The following is a 22,161-nucleotide window of genomic DNA, read 5'->3' on the forward strand; positions in this document are numbered from 1 at the left end:
ACACAGGAAGTGCAGGAACCAAAACTACATCCACTGGAACTGTATCAATCATAGCTTCCAAGTTAGAATGGATCTGAGTAATTTTATCTGCAAAATGCCATGTAAATTCTTCACAACAGGCTGCTGTGTGGTCTTCATTTTCTATTTAAGCACCAGTGCATAATAAGCGTCTGATAGCTCAAAATACTTCCACTACAAAGCTCCTTCCAGATGCAGTGGGGAAAGCAATGGCTTGCTGCCTGCACTGCCACTGAGTAGGCTTTCAAATAGGGTCTAGCTTGTTTTTGAGCTGAATTGCTCCAAATCTTCTGCCAATGTCACTCTAGTTTCCATCTCACTTGTTTCATCATCACCATCTCTTTGGCAAACCGAGGCGTGACTTCAAGCCACCCCTTCTGAAGGCAGATTGGGGCCACAGCAACGACATGGCACAGCCCCAATCAGTCTTGAAGCTGCCAAATAAAGGGAGTGTCAAAGAGGCACTACTTTTCAGGTGGTTAAAAGTTGACTTTTCTGGCCCTGTCACAGCCCTAAGGCAGCTTCCTGGCATCCCAGCAGCATACAGTATCTAAACACATACCACCAGAGTGCCTGGAAGCCAGCTGATGTGTGGGCAGCCAAACAGTTTCTGGGCATCTTGGGGGCATGCATCATCTGCACACAATGCCCCCAAACATCTTTTTAGGCCGGTAAGTTTCCAGCCTAAGAGACTGGTTTGACTCCACTCTGTTAGAGGGGATGCCCAGGAGTGACTGTGTCCACCACCCTGGCCATTTCTCCATTCCAGAGGTAAACCGGAGCTTCAACAGAATTGCCTGCCAAAGTGACAAGAAAATCTCCAAGAGCCATCAAGGATCTGTCCTAATCTATCATCCTTCTGGGGCAGACCATTGTAATTGATCCCACACCTCTGTAGAGATTCCAAGTCCCAATGAATTTAAACTTGTCCAGGAAATTATTTGACCATTACAATGGAACTGCAGAAAACTCCTCCACACCAAGACCACCATCACCCCACCCAGCATAGAAAAAAGGTCTAGACTGTGCCCAAAAGCATGAATGGGTCCAGATACTACTTGATATAGACATACTCCCAGAAGAGTCTAGTTTTTATAGTCCTGACAGGCAGACAGACAGGCAATTGAACTGGAGAGTCCTTCATCAGTCTTGAAAAGAGCAAGGAACCCACTTGGAAGCAGAGGTCCAAAGCAGCCGCATGTTAATGTGTTGGTTGTCACAAATGGTAGTTTTACTAGAGTGCTGTTGGGTTCACTGACAGGCTAGTAAGCCCTAGCAGTGCTTTTGTGGTAGTAGCAATTCATTCTTAGAGGTCTTTATGCAACCACTGGTCTTCTACTTCCATACATCATGTTGGGTGATATATTATCAAAAGGAGCTATTCAGGTTGGTGCATTCTTGGGGGAACTGGTGCATGGGGTACAGGGAATTTTATTTTCATCCATTTTAAAGTGTTTTCGTTCATTTTTGGGATGAAAATTGCATAAAATCACATTGAGAAAAAATGCAACATTTGGGGGGGGGGGGTTAAGGGGATTCTGAGGGACTGGTAAAGGATGGAGGATGTAATATTATTTTTTAGGAAAACATTTCCCCAATCCATGTTTGGGATTGTCACAGTTTCCCCACTCTGGTATACCTTTAAGTCTTTTATTTTCAGAACCAATCAGTACTCATACAATTCTCTACCCAAAGATGCCCTTCTTTGGACCTCCAAGCCTGCTCCATGTCCCTTGCAGGACAGCTTCCTTGCCTGACTTGGGTCCTGTCTCATGGGCCAAATAAAGCAGACTCCACAGATTCTTTCAGTGGGGAGTTTGGACAACACATGGCCCAAAATCCAAGACTGGCATGATCACACCGGATGTCCTTTGGCCAGTTCAACACTAAACCTGGGTATACGCTTCTTAAAATGAACTTAAAAAAACCTCCCTTTCTGCTCTGGATCTTCCTGGAAGAATGTGTCCTACTGTGCCAGCTAGTGCTGTCACCAATGCCATATTTCACTCACTTTGTGGTCAGAATGAGTCACCCAACCATGTGACTGAGGCTAGGCATCTCATTCTGACTTCAGGAGTAAGCAACTTGGTGGCAGTGCAGGGTGGCACAGAGGGCTGCATATGTGAACAACCACCTGGCATCAGAACCTAAGTTCATGGGGGAAGGTCCAGAGATCTCAGTTCAGGATAATTTGGGCTACCTGTGGAGAATCCTGACCAGTGCAGACAGAATTTTGGACTCAACATTCCCAGGCCATCTTTCTTTCTTGGATTTATATCCCACCTTTCTCCAAAAAATAGCATTCAAAGCAGCTGAAGGTACATGGATGAGCAGATAAGTGGAATCATGGCAGCAGGACTGTCTCCTAATCTACATACAGTCAAGTTAAGGTCACATTACATCAACCATGTATGCAGATATTACATGTATAGGCTTTAGTCAGTCTCCAACTGAATGCATTTTGATAGTCAACACTATGGTTCTCCTGTTCTTCCCGGCAAGGGACATTCAGTCACTGTGCTCTGGAGATCTGAAAAGCCCTTAGGAAAGCTGAAAGTGGCTTATTTATTCAAACTATCTCTTCACAGTGATTTAAGCAGCACATCTATGCACAGGATTGCAGCCAACAGTATTCTCTGTTTTACTGAGTGCTTAATTTTATGATGCACTAGGAGCTATTCTATGGATTAACATAAATATCTTGTTGCTTAGTGATAGGAAATTGTAGAAAATAAACAAAACAAAATCTAAACTCATCACTGGAAAATAAATATCTTTCTATATCTATATATCTATGTCTATGTATTAAAAGTTACAGACCAGATTCACCTTGAAAGACATTAGTTGAGCTATTATGAAAACAACAATAAAAAAATCAGCCTGGCAGCTCAATTATTATTCCCGGCTATCTTTTATATAGATATTTTTAGATGTACAAGAGTGTTGCAATCTTCATCTAATTTAATTCACTCAACTTTCCAAAGTAGCAATTTTCAGAGAGGTTTGCCTGTGTTGTAGTGAAACCAGGGAGGGAGGGAAGGAAGGAGGGAGATCTTGTAGAATCATGAAGGAAAAAAAAATGGCACAAGAATTTAGGGTCTGGGGAGCAATCTGGTTTTCATCCAAGGTTTGATAGGATTGTCTTTGAATGCAATGCCCACACTGGATGTGATTTGCATTCTGGAATCATCACATTGACAGATGGCTATGAAGGCATAATTTTTCGTTTACACACAAAAAAGAGTATTTCAAATATGCTGAGAACATGGGAGCATGCTTTAGTCATTCAAACAGTGCATACATAAAAAAAAAAGAAAGAAATGTAGAGAAATGATAAAACCAGGAATTGATGGGTTAGGGATTTGGAAAAGGGAGGATACCTCCCTCTATAAGCTTATATAGTAAGATTTAAAGATGTACATATCCTTATAAAGCACCCTTCAACTTCCCCCAATTGGCAGAAACTGTCCCAACTAATCCCCTGCCATCTCACCTTTTCAGCTGCTTTTAAAATGTCACATTTTCTCTCTCCTCCTCCCATTTCTCCCTTTTGTCCCCAGCTTATGTCATTTGTGGAAAATGAGACAGTTAACTCAGTGTGTATGTGAGAGAGTGAGTGTGGGGGGTGGGTGGGTAAGAAACTCTTGCCCTTCCCAGTAGACTAAGACAGAAGCAAACTGTTGAAGTCTCTCCTAGCTTGTATGTTGCTGATTAACTGATAACTTTTGCTATCTTGACCAGATGCTGATGCTGCCGGCCACAGGTAATTGCATTGTGAAATTTTGGAGGTTCTGTTCTAAGATATCATAGGACTTTTTCACATGGAGACATGCATCACCATTCCGAAAGAAGAATTAAGTGGAGCCAATTTGAAAATGGATGAAATTACGTACTAGCTCATCACACAAACAGACCAAAACAGCATCCATCCAAAAGAGAAAGCAGTGCAAATATGAATGAATCCATCACATAAGTACATATCGATCGGCTTTCTATTGCAAATTTATGTAATTGTGCCTGTGCAGGGAGGACAGGATTGCGTCTCGAGGATTTTACGTTTCCGATGCCAAATGGGCATTCATGTAACATGTCTTTTGTAATGTTAATAGCTCTTAATTTCCCACCTGAGACTGAGGGCTCATTCCCACTATGAAATAAAGTGAATTACCTATCGAATTATATGACAGTCATTCCCATTTGAAACCATTTCTGATCCTAGTGTGATCAATTGCAATTGCAATGAAGTGAGACAAATGCAAAAAACCTGTTTTTTTCAGAGAATAGTTTCAAACTGGTTCTTTTGAAAAGAATCAATTCCGAAGAGTATTCAGCAAGTGGGAATGACAGATCGTAATTGTATCATTCTGGAGGGGAGGGATGTATGGCAGAGAAGTGTTTACCATCCGTCCCCAGTTTTGGGGAGATGTCTCTCTCTCTCTCTCTCTCTCTCTCTCTCTCTCTCTCTCTCACACACACACACACACATACGGTTCCCTGTTTTTTCTTCTTGCTGTGACCAATGGGTGCTTTTTAAAAAATAAAATAAAATAAATCAATGAATCGATAGCTCGATTTTGGAACTACTTGCATTTGCAAGTAGTTGCTATACCAATCTATTGATTCATCGATTAATTTTATTTATTTAAAAAAAAAACATGCCGGGTCCCTCGTCTTCCTCTTCCTCCTGCAGGCTCCCCAGTTGTCCACAGAAGCAGTAGCAGCAACCACAGTCCCAGCCCCGTCATGGCTGCTCTGGAGCTCTCTGGTGCCTCCACCCCCCACCACTGCAGCCCAGGTTGAAGAGGAGGAAGAGATGGAGGCTGTGGTGGCAGCAGAGGTCTAGCTAGCATCTTCCATCCCAGCCTGCGTGTCTGCTCTCAGTGTCCCGAGCTCTTCCCCGCCCTCGTGCTGGTGCTGGTACCGGTCCTCCATGGGGCTCCATTGGGGTAGTATATGGGAGCCAGTCTTGTCCTCCTGTTATTCCTCCTCCCGGCAGGGCGCCTGGACCATGGCTCTAGGCAGGGGCCTGGTTAGGGCTCGGCTGGTGGAGCTCTGTTGGTGGCCCTGAGGGAGCCCTGAGGCTCTGGAACAACAGCTCCCTCACCTACATCCTCCTCATCCTCCACCTCCTCTTCCTCTATTATGGAGCCCCAGGCTCCGGGCCCCTCTTCCCTGGCACAACTCCCTCTGGCTGGACCTAGCAGGTCTATAGGGGCAGGGAAGAGGGGGGCCTTGAAACCCCCCAGGCCCCCTCAGCCCCCTTCCAGACTCCCTCCAGAGCCTCCCCAGACCCTTCAGACCCTCCAACCCTCCTTCAGTCCCTCCCTAGACTCCCTCGAGAGTCTGCCTCCTCCTCCTCCTCCTCCCATGTCCCCCATCTTCCCCTCCCCATACCATGTCTCTTCCTTCCTCCCCACCCAGAGCCCGGGCTGCCACTTGTCAAATGATTGACATTTATTTTGAAGGGGCACAAAGTAATGGGGAAGACAATTGTTTTGTTTTTTTTAAGTTATTACATTGGCATATTGAAAAACAGTGTGAACAAGGGACTGGAGTGAAGTCAAATTGGATATCAGGTTAAACTTTAAGTGGGAATGACCCCTGAGTTAATTCAACCAAACTTCGTATTTGAAGGCACCTATTTTCAGGAGAAACACGAATAGCAATGACAATAAATTTTATTTATTTATTTATTATCATTGTTCCCATTAAAGATGAGGTTCCAGCAGTTGCAAATTTGCAGCCACTTTAACCAGAAATCTTGAGAAGGAGTCATGGATATCATTTTGGGTGGAGATAGAAGCTATACACCTTATTGTAACATATGGCTCTCCAGGTATTGTTAGAGCGCAAGTCCCAGCATACTCTAGCTGGAGTAGCCAATGCTGAGAAATGCTGGTAGCTAGCCTTGTCAAGTAGACCTCAAGATAAAATTGCCATAAATCAGAGGAAGGTAATCATGGGATTGTGGTGGTTTATATTTAATTAATACTCCCAACTATACCAGCCCACTGAAGCAATAGGAATATGGTAAATCAGCACTTCTTTAAATCCCATCAATTCATTTGGTCTTTTCTAGTTGGGAATCCCTTCCTAAGCTTGGGGAGCCCTTCCAACTCTAAGATTGTCTGTATTCCTGCATGATGGAAGGGGTTGGAATGGGTGGCCCTTGGGGGATGCTTCCAATTCTAGGATTCTGTGTATCCCTGCATGCACCTTCAAGAAGCCCATCAATTTTTGGGAGGCCAGTGTATGTGCTGAAGAGAGCAGGGTAGAGAAAGAAAATTATAGCTTGGAAAAAGTTTGGACAACAGCTCCTACAAACTCCCAGGACTTGTAAACAAAACTGAATCTCATCACCTCATTAGCAAGACAGCTTTACCTTCACTAGATTGTGAAAATTCACACTCTCTTGCACCTCTGCTGTTTTATTTCAATGATGCCAGAAAGGAATTGACCGAGCTTCAAAATGAATTTCCCCACCTCTGTTTGGAACGGCTGATCGCTGGCCATTGTGCGAGATGAGACATTGTAATTATTTCACACTTTTCATGTGGGTGGGGGGGGGGGGTAATTTTATTGCCCACCATTGTTCAGGCACGAGAAGAATTATTATGTCATCCCCATTAAATCCCCATTGGACATTGATCCCTGTGTGGAAGAACTTTCTATAGTTCTGTTGTCATCGACTGATTGCTACCTGGTGGGATATAGACTTCCTAGGATTTAGAGCTGAATGCTCAGCATAAACCAACTCAGTTGCTTTGGGATATGGGTATAAATGTAGCTTTCCCCTCTTACATATGAGTTTATTACATGAGGGAAATCCTGTGCAAAAATGGGATTTAAAAGCTGGAAAAAACCCTCAAAAGTGGGTTGATTTTCACACACATCTAAATCAGAACAGAAAGTAGACAAAAGAGATTTTCCAAAAGTAAAAAGGAGTGGCTTTTGTCTATTTTCCACCTATATTCCATTTGGATTAATACTACTTTAACAACAATGTTGTGTGAAAATCAACCCGCTTTTGCAGGGGTTTTTTCTGATTTAACCCCCCATTTCTGCATGGGATTTCCCCCATGTGATAAATTCCATAGTGTTTTCATGCTGTCTATAATTTTATTCCATGGATTCATAAACTCTGCATGCTTTTATTCCTGTCATCTTGGCTTTTATTTAATGATGTTCTTCTGCTGGTTGAGATTTAAAGTATACCTTTGTAATGTTGTCCCATCATTTTCCCTAAAGAATTACTTTATTTCCATATAGCCATCCCTTCCCATTCTCTTGCAAATATATCGGCCTCCTTAACCTGGTTGTGCAGGTCTCATTGTGCTGATTGCCTTTGGTATTGAACCTAGTCCTTGCCTTCTGGCAATATCTGTCTTCCATTTATTTTGCCTGTGGCTTTTGATTAGAGGAGTTTACTTAGTTTCTCTTGTCTCTAAATAGGAAAGACTGGATTTAGAAGGATGGTGGAAGTTTCTGCCTTGGAGTTTTATGGGCAGGGCTCACTGCTATTCATTATGACATACTTAGTTGGGATTTACTTTGATTTCAGTCCAGGTAGGGTTGCAATACTCCACTTCTTTAAATCCAGGCATCTTAGAAAATTATTCTAATCATACAAAATTACTTTGCAGGGCAGGGGTGGTAAGCAATGTACAAAGAAACAACATACCACCATATGGAAGAAAAAAGGCCACAACTTTATTATTCACAGCTGACAGATAGTGTTGGGTCAGGATATAGCATCAACCAACTCAACTATTTCTCAATGAACCCCCTGCCCAGTCATTGTGGGGTGTAGGGATGACAGAGGGGGTCTCTGGGCATAACCCTAACCTGCCCCTTGTCACTGGGGAATGCTAACAAGGGGTTCCCCACATTGGTAACCCCTTCTCTGGTCCAGCCCTGCTGGGTCCCAGTGGGACTCCCAATGACCAGTGCTCTGCAGTATTGATGGTACCACCCCCCAGATCCATGACCCATGCTGCCATCCCAAAGTTGTGACAGAGCAATGTACCAGCAACCTCACATAGGATTCCCAGCTCACAGTGTGGAAAGGTGGGGAGATCCGAGGTCAGAAAGGCGGCTCCAGCCAGCAGCGTGGGGTTAAAGGGCAGTGACAGTGACCCTCTGGCTGTCGGGCACCAATGGGCAGAGACCAGAAGTCCACCCCTGCAGCCCCACTCAGCTAATCCTAGGCCAGCTTCCAGCTGCAAGGCACCCTGGGAAGAGGATACTGCCGGGCCATGGGCAGCCGCCATTCGCGTTCACTCTATCTCCAAAAATGGCTGACCTGGTAAATTAGGCAGCCACATTTCTCCTCCTCCATCCCATACTTCATGTTATGCTCTCACAATGTGACCCTCACTTGCTCCTTGCCAGGGAGCTCCTGCCTCCGCACTTCCCATCCACTCTTCCCTCCTTTCCCCTTCCTCCCTTGCTGCATTTTTTCTTTTCTCCTACTTCTTCCCTTGTGCCTACCTTTGCAGTGCATCCTCTCTTTGTTCTTGCACTTTGCTACTTGCACCACTTACTGACCTTTCCTTCCTGCTCCATCTCCTGGCTCACCTCATGCCTCCACAATATATACTCCTTCTATTTTACATTTTGCTGCTCACACCACTCACCCTCCATCACTGTACTTCTTCCTTCCCTCACCACACCTTGTGCACTTACAATTCGCCCAACCTCACTTTTTCTACTCTACTGCTTGTTTTCCTTCCATCCTACTCTCTTCCTTGCCTCACCTCATACCCTCACTATGTATCCACTCCATTCTCCCACCACTCCCTCCCTCTTCCAGTATGTCTAAAAGGCAGTATGGACTTCTTTCATGGAGATCAATTTGACAAGGGCATTTTTTTAAAAAAGTCAAGTCTAAGGATGTACTCCAGAATCAGCTACTTAGAACCTGTGAGCCTGTGACAAGGACTTTCAAGAGGGCTCCTGCTTCTGATGGTCACAGCCTCAGTTGCTGAAAGGAGGACTGGTGAGAAGTTTCCTCCTTGAATGGATCTCCTAACTCGACCAGAGACTAGGACCCAGAGAAATTGATGTAAGCTACAGGATAAGAGGAGGGACTTCCTAACTGTAAGGGCTGTTTGACAGTGGAAAACACTCCCTCTGAGAGTGGTGGAGTCTCCCTCCTTGGAGGTCTTTAAATAGAGGCTGGATGGCCATCTGTCGGGTATGCTTTGATTGAGATTTCTATGATTCTATGACATGGCAACTGTTCTTTAAGGTGATCTAGGAGCTGCTGGCTTTAAGATGGGCTGTGCCTATATAGGATTAGTGAATACAGAACAGGTACAGATCCCTAACTCTTGATTATGAATCCATAATTACAATACTGTACTGATACCAGCTGTTCATAAAATTTGTGGTTGGGCTATGTCTTCCATCTAGAGCAACTCAGGATGTTAATTCTAAGAGGATAAAATCCAAATATAAGAGAGCAGCTGAGAGGATATGATTGGAATTGATGAATGTAAATGAAAAGAAAGCATGTTGACAAATACTCCAGAATAATAACCCAAAGAATGTGCACAGCATAGCAGAGATTATTTATTGTTCTTTATTTTAAAGTTAGTCTGTCATATTGTACGTGTACTTGGATGACACAAAGTGCAACAACTGTAACTCATTTCCTTAGATTCAGAACAATTGATCTTGAGGTCCTACTAGGAATAAAGGTTACAAAGCTCAGCACTTGTGAACTCTGGCTTTTGCTAGCACTGAGCACTCCCACAGAGACAGCTATAGGTGTGCTGGATCAAATAACAAAATGCTCTTCAGTCTGCTGCTCTATTGCCTTGCAGTGGATGCTGGGGAAGGGGAGAATCAAACAAAGAAAAACTCACCACTATATGCACAGACCAAAAAAAATCCATTTTTCGCATAGTTAAGTAAATCAGTCTAAGCAACCCAGACCAAGAAATAAACCATTAGAGGGACCTCCTATGATACAGGAACTGTGATAAACTGATATTTTTTTTAATATTACTTCAATAGAAATCTAACCAAAGCTGTATATCTTACATTTTTAATCAATTTTCCATTTTATGGTCTCATTTTCTGAAGAGGCAGAGCAAGGGTTCTGAGAAACTGCTACTTCAGAAGCATCAAAATGACCTCTGTGATATTCATTTCTGTAATAAAAATCATAACTAATAAATATGTCATCCTTCCTTGGTATTGATTGATATGTGGCAGTTAAACATGTTTTTATATAGATGACAATCTTGACATCCCATTAAGCTGTAAATAGGAAGTGAGAAAATGCATTTTGTCCATTGGCACTGTGATGGGTGCAGGTGGATTCCAAGCCAAATGACTCTTCCACCTGCTACATACAGACACACTAATAAAGCCCTATTCAAATGACAGCATCAGCCCTCCCATGGCTGCTTCAGGAACACTGGGCATCATTCTAGAGATGTAAAGAATACTTGCAAACATTCTCATCCTCAGTCAGACAGGGTGTCTTGAATATTGAAGCACCCCCTCAACAAAAGTGTTGACTGCTATGAGATTTTCATTTTTGAAATTCAAGACTTTTTTGTATAACATTTCCTTGTGCAAACATTACAGTATCAGTGTTCTCATAGGGGTTGTTCTCACTAGGTGAAACCCCGCGTTCTGAATCGAATCCAAGGAGTGGCGTTCCTATTAGGATCCGATTTAAACCTAGAACGGTTCTAGAGCAACCTGCAATTGTCTCCACTACAAATCGAATTGTAGAACGGAATAAAATTTTGATTCGAGTTTTCCTCATTTAACACGTGTTAAAAAAACACTAGGGTCTGACCTACGTTTTTCCATTGATTCGATTTAGGAACCGGAGCATTTAAATAGCAACGACAGCCTTTGAAATTGCGTTAGATGAATGGGAGGAGCGGAGTGCGATGGGGCTGTCCTTGGGGGAGTTGCCCTTTCTGTCCCCATCCGTCTGGCTGTCGCCATTTTTGCTTCCCTCACCCCTTTGTCCGCTGTGGTCTTTCAATAAGAGATAAGGATTATTTTTATTTTTTATTTTAATGGTTTACAGGCGCTTAATCTCTTCAGCGCTTTAAACACCTGAAGTCCTGGCTGCTCAAGGCTTCCCCCGGTGGATTGCAACCTCCCCTCTGTGTGGGGAGAGCCCATTTCTAACGGAGGAGAGGCAGGGAAGGGATGGCTCCTCGCGAGGAGACATTCCCTGCCCGCTTGGGCACTGATCTCGCCCAGACAGGGAAGGGAAGGCTCCTCGCGAGGAGGCATCTGATCTCACCCAGGCAAGGAAGGGAAAGCTCCTCGCGAGGAGGCATCTGATCTCGCCCAGGCAAGGAAGGGCTCTGATCAATGGGGGGGGGGGGGGGGATAGAGCCTTTCTCCCTCCATTTCTCAAATGGAATCTGCCTTCTCCTCCAACCCTGGAAAGAGAATCTTTGGGAAGAGTGCTCCCTCCCTGCTTTTCCAGCAGCCTCCTTCATTGATCTCTGTGCTCTCTGAAGGGATTCTCCCTGGCTGTCTTGGGAGAAAGGATGCTGCCCTCCAAAACCTATCCCATAGTTCCTCTGGAAAGAGCTTCGCTTTTTGCCAGCAGCCTCCTTCATTGATCTCTGTGCTCTCTGAAGGGATTCTCCCTGGCTGTCAATGAAATGGAAACGATGCCAAAAGATAAATCGCTTCCAAATATTCCGGATTAACGTTACGTCATTCTGACGTACTATTGATTGACAGCTCCAAATAAGGTATGGAGGAGAAGAATCGCTTCATTTAAACACCGATTTCATACGAAGTAGGAACGCTTGCAGGTAAAAACTTCGATTTAAACAAACAGATGGGAACAATGAACAAAGCGATTCGGATAGCGGGATAAGAACAGTGTTATTTTGAATCGATTTTATTAAAAACGTTGTATTTTAAATCGTTTCAAATCTTAAGTGGGAACAACATTATAGATATGCAATTGAAATCCCTGCTCCCCAAACATTTCCTCTAGTTTCCCCATCCCCAAGTATTTCTGGGTAGAATTGTTGTTAAATTTGAATGAGATATATGAGTTCTGAACTTTTGATATCAGGAACCAACAGACAGAGAACTGATGTTTGTCGGCTCCAGGACTGGTGTCCATTCAGTACTGGTTTATCTCCCTGGGAGAACGAGTGCTGATATACCCTGCTGTTTTATCTACCTCAGAGGTAGAAAGCTGATACATGCTGTGAACTGCTTTTGTCTAATCTAGTATTGACCTTAATGTCTTGTGAAAGAATCCATTATGAATAAGGTAAACCATTCCCTTTTAGGTCCTGGCACTTAATCTGTAATATGGTCAGAATTTTTGCTCATCATCCAGATTGTCACATTTGGAATGACAGGCTGAATAGAAGAAAAAGGGAGACCAGGCATACCTCATCAGAAAATCATGATATACGCCTTAAAATTGAACAAGAGTGTTTTTTTAATTGCTATCCAAGGCAATTTTGAACTAAAAGTCAAAATTCTGAATGGGCGACGTCCTCAAGCCAACAAGGACATTTGCCATATCTCATAGAAAAATTGTGGTAGATGCTTCAGTATTTGACAGAGCGTTTCAATAGTTATCTAAGTTCCAGTGGCCAATTTCAAGTCCAAATTCACATGGAACTTTCTAGAATCCAGAAAGGGACCTCCCATCATTCATTGGCAGGAAAGAAAGGTGGCAAATCAGGAGAGGGCTAGGGTGAAGATGCTTTGATTCTGAAGGTTTAAAAAAAACGCATGAAGTGTCTCTGAGATCCCTGTGGGTAAGATCTCTGAGGTACAAGGGTGTGTAGGAAAAGAGGAGCGCTCATGGATTCCCTTAAAAGGGTATTAAGTACAGACCAGGGCAGACTGGGTACAAGTCTGCTAAGAAACACTCTGAAGCACTGCTAATATTCCCGAGACATGAAAAGATGGCACAAAAACAGGAGAGATCCAAGGCCTTGCTCCTAGGGATCCTGAGGTCTGAAAAAGAGGGATCCAGATCTGATTCAGTTTGGATTGATCTGGTCCCAATTATTATTTTATAGAGCACCATCACTGTACATGGCACTTTAAAAGAAAAAGGACAAGAGGGAAAAAAACCCCAGTTACCTGCCCCCAGGCTTACAATCTAAAGACACAACACATAAGGAAAGAGGATGGCAGTGGGTGAGGGGATTAAGTTCATCAGAAACTGCATCAGTTTTTTCTTTCTCAAGCCAAGGCGATGGAAGTGAGGGTGGAGAGAGGGCCTTGTTTCGGCCTCTAGGCTAGGCATGGTGGAACCGTGCCTGCCCTTTCTCTCCCTCCAAGGTCAGGGCAATTGCTAGTATCACCAGTCATTGCTTGTCAAGTTGCACTGAGAAACCAAAAATGGCTACAACATTTTATTTATTTATTTTTTGCCACATCCATTATGATGGCTTATATTCAATTAATACTCCCAACTATACCAGCCCACTGAAGCAATAGGAATATGGTAAATCAGCACTTCTTTAAATCCCATTCATTCATTTGGTCTTTTCTAGTTGGGAATAACAAATAGATTATGGCTGCATCTGCACCAGTTTCATACTTCTTTAAGACAACATTAAAGACACATCTCTCCCAGCCGGCCTACCTAGTCAATTTTAAATCATGACTTTTAATTGGCATATTTTAAAGAATGCATTATATGAGTGTATTTCCAGGTTTTAAAGTATTGCATTTTAACTATTGGTTTTATGTGTTTTCTTTTTAAATTATGTTTTGTATTTTAACACATTATGCCCCACTTCAAGCCTTGAGGTGAGATGGGAAATAAATAAATATTCATCATCATCATCATCATCATCAATCTACCATGGCTGAATGCTGTGAAATCCTGAGATTTGTACTTTGTTGTGGCACCAGAACTCTCTGACAAAGAAGGCTAAAATGTCTCACAAAATTACAATTCCCAGAATTTTTTCCATAGCATTAAGTCATGGCAGTTAAAGTGATGTCAAACTGGATAGTTTCTGCAGTGCAGATTCAGCCATAGATTGTCATAGTAATCTGTGGATGTTCAATAAAATGGAAACTGAGCAAATGTTGGATTTGTTGGGGGAAGATATTACTACACTCAGCTTTAAAATCATAATTATAGTAATAAAATAGCATCTTTTGCAATACTTATCACACGATTTCACATATGACCTGTCGTTGCTATGTCTGCCATGTGGTTAGGGTGTTCTTTTTCATTGATGGGGGAAATAATTCCCAATCATGCTGGCAGTCCCACGACCCCTCAACTGTGAAACCTTGCTGCCATGACAATTGCCATATTGGCAGTCATGTGGTTTCATAGCATCCTTTTATCTGTGAGCCCCTCATTCCCCTCACTATTTTCAAGCAGCCTGATTGGCTTTTTTTATATATGTTTCTTTTCTTTCCCTTTTTTTAAACTTCTCACATTACTAGAACTGCAGAATTGCATTTTTAAAAGTATAAAATAAAATAAAAGGCATGGAGTTGTGATTGAGGGAGAGTTTGAAAAGAGTGTGATGGCGGCAGCAGTCCCATTTGTGCAATGTGAAGACATGCAATAATGGCTTCTCATGAAACCGTTATGTTTGCATTATAGTTGATTTGTATGATATCGATGAGAACAAATTTCATGTGATAAAGTCCAGAAAAAGATGACTAAAACTGGGTTTAGGCCATGGTGTCTTTCGTCTTTCAATAGTTCTGTTGCAAGCTTTCATTTTAAAATTAATATAAAAAGACTGAAGAAAGGCCCAAGAAAGCAAATCTGTATTAAAGGCCACTGAACCATGTCATCTGCATATGTAAGAATTTTCTGTTCTGGTTAGGATATACTGGTAATCATATAGCTTGTAATACTGTTGTGCCATAAGGTGTCCTTGGCAGCCTTGATAGAATCAGAAAGTTCTAATTGACAAATAAATAAAACTATTTTTAAAACCAAAACATAATTCTTTGCTCTCGATGTATTGTTTTTGTTGTAAAGAATAAATGAGAATAGATTTTTTTAAAAAGGAGGAAATTTTGCTATAGCAATGCTTTGCATTGTAACCTCATTCTAATCTGCAAAATAAGCCTGGCATAAAATCATTGATGGTGGTAAATCAAAACATTTATTATTTATTTGCTATCCTAAACAGTAATACAGTGTTGCAATGGACTGTTAAACTTATGATTACTTTTCCTCTAGTTTAGACAGCACTGCTAGTTTTATTGCGTTTTACCAAATCTGAAAGCGATGCTGTTTACTTGAAAGACATAGTTACTGCCAGCACGATCATATAGTGAAGTTTGCTTATACACCTATAAATTAGGAACCCTGAACAAGAAGCCACATTGAGTCAATATTCTGTGGTGCAGAAAATATTAGTAGTCCATTCTGTCTCTTACATAGAGACAAGTATATCAAAATGATATCATAGTCCCTGACTATCCCGTCTTACAATACACTTAATATACCAAAGAAGAGCTGATGGTCTATTGCCTTGTGACAGTACACCTTCCACTAGCCCACTGGATGAGAAGGCAGCAATCCACAAGCTTTTCCTCAGCAACATCTTCCTCTTTGTCATTTAGTGCACAAAGATTTAGAAGCAATCCTATTTCAGGCCACTGTGATAGATTACAATAGGATTGCATTCTCTGTGTCTCGTAGAATGGTAATTTGTCCAGATGTTGTTGGACTGTAGTTCCCATTTAGGTTTAGCATACAGTGGACCCTTGCCTTACGCGGGGATCCGTTCTGGACCCCCCCCTGCGTAAGGCGAATTCCGCCTATGCTTGAGCCCCATTCATTTCAATGGGTTTGTGCGCATGGTGGTGAGGCAGTGCACGTGCACCACAGGCACAAATTATTATTATTATTATTATTATTATTATTATTATTATTATTATTATTAACCTTTATTTATAAAGCGCTGTAAATTTACACAGCGCTGTACATACAATCTTTTAGTCAGACGGTTCCCTGCCCTCAGGCTTACAATCTAAAAGACATGAAACAAAAGGAGAAGGGAGTGGTGGTGGGGAATAGGATCAGGTCCAGCAGATCTTCTCCACCTCTGAGGCCTGGACCAAGGCAGATGGACTGGAGGAAGGACGTGCCGCCCCTTGTGCCCCATGTGCTCCCCGCGGCTTGAGAGGGTATGCTCAAGTCCGTGTACACTTACGTCCGTGTATAGCACCCTCGCGTATAACTGGGGCGCACTGTATATAGTCAGTGGTGTACGTTAGTGGAAGTTGCAGTCAACATTATCAGGGAAACTATAAGTTTCCCAACCAGTATATTATATTGTTATTTATTATTCACTATATAGTAAAAGAGAATAAAGAGAAGGCAGTACGTTATACAGGCACAAACAAGTTATGGAATTTGCTAATATAGTTCTAGAATTTGATATGATTATTGTCAATTGCTTTGGTGGTTACACAGAAATTAATGTAGGATTAGAAACTGATTTTTCATAAAGGACTTTTTTTAGTGCTGTACTACATTTAATCTTTGCTTTATAGTAAAACTAATTTTAATTCTGTTGTTTTTTTAAATACTATTTTAACCTTAATTTTGTATATTTTAACTGTATATTTTTATTGTATTTTATGCCTTTTTGTAAGCCACCTTGAATCTCAGTCAAGGAGAAAGGTAGTGTATAAAAATGATGGCTGGCTGGCTGGCTGACAACATACATGCCATTCTCTGTCTGACAAACAAAAGAACAACGTAACAAATTATTCAAAGCAACTGATTTTAGTTATTTATTTGTTAATATTAACAATAATGAATTAATATTCTGCAGCTTTCAACATTAACAAATTAATAGTCAAAAGTAACATTTCAAGCTCTCCTGTACAGCCATTTGGTGGTTTCTCCTGCATCAGTTGAAGGGATTTAGCATGTGGTTGTATATAATAATTGCATATAATAATAATAATAACAACAACAACAACAACAACAATAATAATAATGGCTTTAAGATAATCCTCTTTATGCTTACTTAGGCCTTGTCTGCATGAGCCAAACGGGCCAATCCCCTAGTCTGATATTGTCCTGTTTTCATGACACACCTCCTCAAACTCCAGTTCTGATGTGGCCAGTCCAGACAATGTCTGGCACATCCTGCATGAGAGCTGGGGTATAATAACATTAACATGGATTAAAACAAACAAACAAACAAAAAACAAAGCCTACCAGTTGCTCTGGATCAGCCACAAAGATCTGGAGACCTCCACTGCAGTGTTTGCTTGCATGCATTCCACAAGGACAACATCAATACAGCTGCTGCCACTGCAAGTTGTTCGTTCTGAGGTCAGAAGAAGGCAACCAGCATGTGACTGTCACTAGGCATCTCATTCTTATGGCAGTGGTAGATGCACTGGGCAAGCCAGTGGGACACCCATGCAAGCAGCTGCTGTGGCATGAAAATGAAGGGTAGGTTGGGGAAGCTATTTAGCCAGGTTTCTCCAGGATTCTCCTGCAGCATCCTGGCCAGTGCAATGAAAGTCTTAGTGTATTAATATTCCCACTGTAAGAGGGCTGGCTAAACATGCATAGGTCACACAACTAAAAATTCAGAAAAGCTCAGTGCCACCTCCTTTAATAAGGAAGGAAGGAAGGAAGGAAAGCCCAGTTAACAGGCTCCATTCAGAGCCGGGGTGGAGGGCTACTTGTCCTGCCTTGAATCTAAATGAGGCCTTAGAAGCAGAAACTGGACCATCACATGTAGATCTGAAGAGAAGTCAGATATACTGCATGCTACTGAATTACAAGGACTAAAACAGCAGCAGCAGTGGAGGAGGAGGAGGAGGATCTGCCTTGGTATGCTTTAAAAAAGAAACAGTGAATAAATTAGGCCAGCTGTACTGATTCGTAGCTAGCTTTAAATTGGGAAGGTCAAGACCATCTATTCACTGCAAGATGACTGCTCTACTATTCACTGTTAGGTTACATTCTCTGCCCTCGTTTCCTGACTTTTAGCTTGATACCTGAGCTATTCCCTTTGGTGACTCCCTGCTTATCTTTAGTCCCTTCTTGGATTGCTTTTTCAGCTCATACCTTAGATAGCATTGACAATGTTTCTGCTCTTATGCACCCCCTATGTTTGACCCTCTTCTGACTTGGTCCCTCCATTGCTTCTTCTCATGAACAACAGGTACATTCTCCAAGGCAGTCTTTATCCTGAAACAGGACATTCTGAAACAGGACATCCTTAAACAGGACACCCTGAAACAGTCCACCCAGTATGAACCAAGTTGAAATATTGAACATCACACCCAGCAATAGTCTTGGTGTTCACAAAGTCTGTGTTTCTCCAAGAAGAAAGTAATACTTTTTAGTAATATTCCTTGGAGTGACTATGAGAAAAGAATAGGGCTGTACAGAAAAGGAAAATTTTCTTTGTTAGGTTATTTACTTATGGATAGATGATCTGTACATGTTTTTAATGAAGAATCTATTGAATCTGTTGACACCTAGCAGCATTATACCATATTTATCGACTAGTGTGTTGCTTCTACTACTAAAACTGTAAGTTCTGATATCAAAATAATACAATATGCCACAGTGCAGGGATGAATAACACATAACCCTCCATCTGTTCTTTGAAACTTCTTCAATGGAGATTTTAAAATAGACCTTGCATGCCTATCTCTCAGGAATATTTTAGCGATGGATTTGTTGCTGATGAGAGTCGGGCTAAATGGCCCTTGGGATCTCTGCCAACTCTATGATTTCTGCTTGGCTACACTGGAGACCGTCCAGCAACCTCTGTAGGGCAACACATTTCCCAGCCCTTCTCTTTCACCCTCACACATATTCCCAAGCATTGGCCCTGTCCAGATGGGCCCTTTGTGGTGCATCCATGATGTGCTAGGGTTGGTTTGGGGTGGCGCATGCACATGCCCTGCAACCCTAGCACGTCATGCATGCGCTGCAGTTGTGCAGCACCATACATATGGCACGTGCAACAATTATGTCGCAGTTGTGCTGCCTCTAGATGGCGCTGCACAGCTGCGACATAACCGTGCTGTCTTTGGCGCTTTGCGGCACTGCAAACAGGAGCCTCCTTTGGGAACTCCTTCTTTGCTGCACAGCAGCGCCGCGCAATTTGTATGCTGCGGTGCTCCTGCGCAGCAGAGAGAGGCACTGAGGAGGCGCCTCTTTTTGGCGGTCTGTACCCTGCCATTATTACACTTTTCTCTGCAAACATTCATCTTCTGCAGCATACAGAAGAGGATGTTGCACACTCATGCATCTGCTCGCCACAGCAACAAAATTCTTTTACAACTGTGCTGAATGATAAAAGTAGCACCTGTAAATATGATACTTTTATTGATGCTTTTAAAAATTATCGCTCTGTAGATGTCTCATCTAAGGAAAATAAGATAAATACAATTAACTTGGTGCTGTGTTTATATCAACAAGTATAATCAGTAACTCCAATAGCCTGTTGATCTTGAAGAAGAAACACACACTGCTTCTTTATTACACTAGAGAGAATAAACATAATCTCAGATCTATTAATGCATGCAGGCTTAAGTGGCATGTACTGAAAATCTGTGTATTTTTAATTGGAGTTAATTTCCATTAAAGTCAATGGGCCAGATCCTTGAAGTACAATGTTTTGGTGTATTTTATCATGCAAATGAACGAGGAAATCTTGTTTTCATTCTGCCTCCTCAATGTCAAAATCAGAAATGAAGTGGCTCTATGATTCGTTACCTCTTTTATGTTCTCACCTGGAATGCTTTCGCTTTTGAAAAAAATCTTGCAACATATACTATGCTTCCTTGGCATCTGTTTGGAAGATTTTCTTTCTTTAGGCAAACTGAGAGATTCTAAAGTATCTGACTGACTACATCCTTTGAGTTCCAGTGGTGTAGCCTCTTAATTCTTGTGCACTTCACTGCTAATGAATACCTTCATCTTGCTGTTCAGAGTCTGTTTGGATTTTTGAACTAAATTCTATTTTATTCATAGTTTACTGACAAACAAGGAATAAGACAGAGCACCTATATCTCAGTAGGTAGTGTACATGCTATGCATGTGGACTATCCCATGGTCAGTTCTTACATCACCAATTTTGAGAATCAGAAGTGGAAAATACTATTCCATTTTAGAGGTAAGCTTCAATCAAGTTATACAGTACTTGGAAAGATTAACTGATTCAGTATCAGACAGATTTACATATAAAATCTTGCAACATATACTATACTGTTATTCTATGGCTGTGAATCAACAATAGTTGCCAACTCCCTGGTTCACTCTTGGGCAAAGAACATGGTTTATGGATTGTTGAATGTATATCCTAGTTAGCACATCTGGAAGGTTATGAAACACTTTCTTCTGTTGGCATTAAAGAATTAAGTGTTTGTTTATTTCAATCCTCCATAGACGTACAAAGAATTTCAACATTTTCTATCTGTCAGGTGAGATGGCATTTTGTGTGATTTTTATGATTTTCTGTAGTGTAGCAAAAAATTATTTTGGGTAAAATGTCCTTTTCTCGAAAAAAATGTTTTGGTTTGGTTTGGTTTTGAAAAAAGTTTATTACATAAAAAGAAATACAGACAAGACATACATAATACACATTATACTACATACAAATAAACGTAGATAAAACATAAAACTTCCTGCTCCATCAGGGTACCTGCTACATTGCTGTTTAAGTATTGTATTGTCATTATTTCTATTCTCTCCTGCTTTACTTCCTGCATTCTACCTATTTACCCACTAAATTTTAAAATTTAGTATAAACCAATACAGAGAGAATATATATGAAGTTATTTCCTCATGTGGGTATTTCCTATCAACTGATATATATGATTTTTTTCAAGAATAAAAAATAAAAAGAATTCAGTCAATCTTTACTTGTAAACTCTACTGTGTCTAATGTCTAAAAAGTTTACAGTGCCGTCAAAGCTCCTCTAAATTACCCAATAATTGCATAATCACCATTCCTTTATGGAAACAGTTATCAAAAAACCACATTTATTTTCAAAGAACTCGAACACCTGTTTCCAACTTTCTAAAAATTCGTCTGATTTTTCATACCTCATTTTCCTTGTCAGTTTGTCAAATTCAGATAATTCTTGTAGTTTTAGTAACCAGTCCTCAACCTTTGGGACTGTTTTGCTTTTCCAGAATCTAGCATATAATATTCTTGCAGAACAAATAATATAAAATAATACACAATCGAATTTTTTTCCAAGTCCTCATTAATCATGTTTAACAAAAATACTTCTTGCTTGTATTCTATTTTTATATTTAATATTTTGTTTATTTTTTTTTACGTATACTGCACCAAAACTTTTTTGCTTTTTTGCATTTCCACCAAATGTGGTATGGAGTCCCTTTCTTCCTTTTACATTTCCAACATTTGTTGCTGGAATTCCCGTATATTTTACAGATTCTAACAGGTGTTAAATACCATCTATAATAGATTTTATAACAGTTTTGTTTTATATCTTGGCACAGGGTATATTTCACTCCTTTTGTCCACGATGTTTCCCATTGGTCCAAATCTAATGTTCTTCCTATATCCTGTGCCCATGACACCATATTTGTTTTAACAAATTCATTTTCTGTGTAATATTTCAACAAACTTTTATACAACCCCAATATTGTTACACCCGTTTTTGCCCCCAAAATATCTTCCAATTTTGATTTTTTATCACTTATTCCAATTTTTAAAATCTATTTTATATCTCTCATGCAACTGAAAGTATAAAAACCAATTGTTAACTTTCTCTTTCACCCTTTTCACGGTTTTTGAGACCGTGTGCTCGAGACCGTGTGCTCGTTGCTGAAGGGGCGGAGCTTCTGTGAGTCACATCTGTGAGTCACATCTGTGAGTCACAAGGGGGTGGAGCTAGCAGACTAGCTTTATATACCAGCTTCCAGAGCCTTCCAGAACAGTCCGGCCAGAGAGAGGAGAAGGAGAGGAGCTGCTTGGCAGCCATTTTGAGACCGTGTGCTCGAGACCGTGTGCTCGTTGCTGAAGGGGCGGAGCTTCTGTGAGTCACATCTGTGAGTCACAAGGGGGCGGAGCTAGCAGACTAGCTTTATATACCAGCTTCCAGAGCCTTCCAGAACAGTCCGGCCAGAGAGAGGAGAAGGAGAGGAGCTGCTTGGCAGCCATTTTGAGA

Source organism: Sceloporus occidentalis, unplaced genomic scaffold (assembly GCF_023333645.1).
Source record: "Sceloporus occidentalis isolate IW3139 unplaced genomic scaffold, rSceOcc1.0.p SCAF_4, whole genome shotgun sequence".
In the NCBI taxonomy this organism is placed as follows: Eukaryota; Metazoa; Chordata; class Lepidosauria; order Squamata; family Phrynosomatidae; genus Sceloporus; species Sceloporus occidentalis.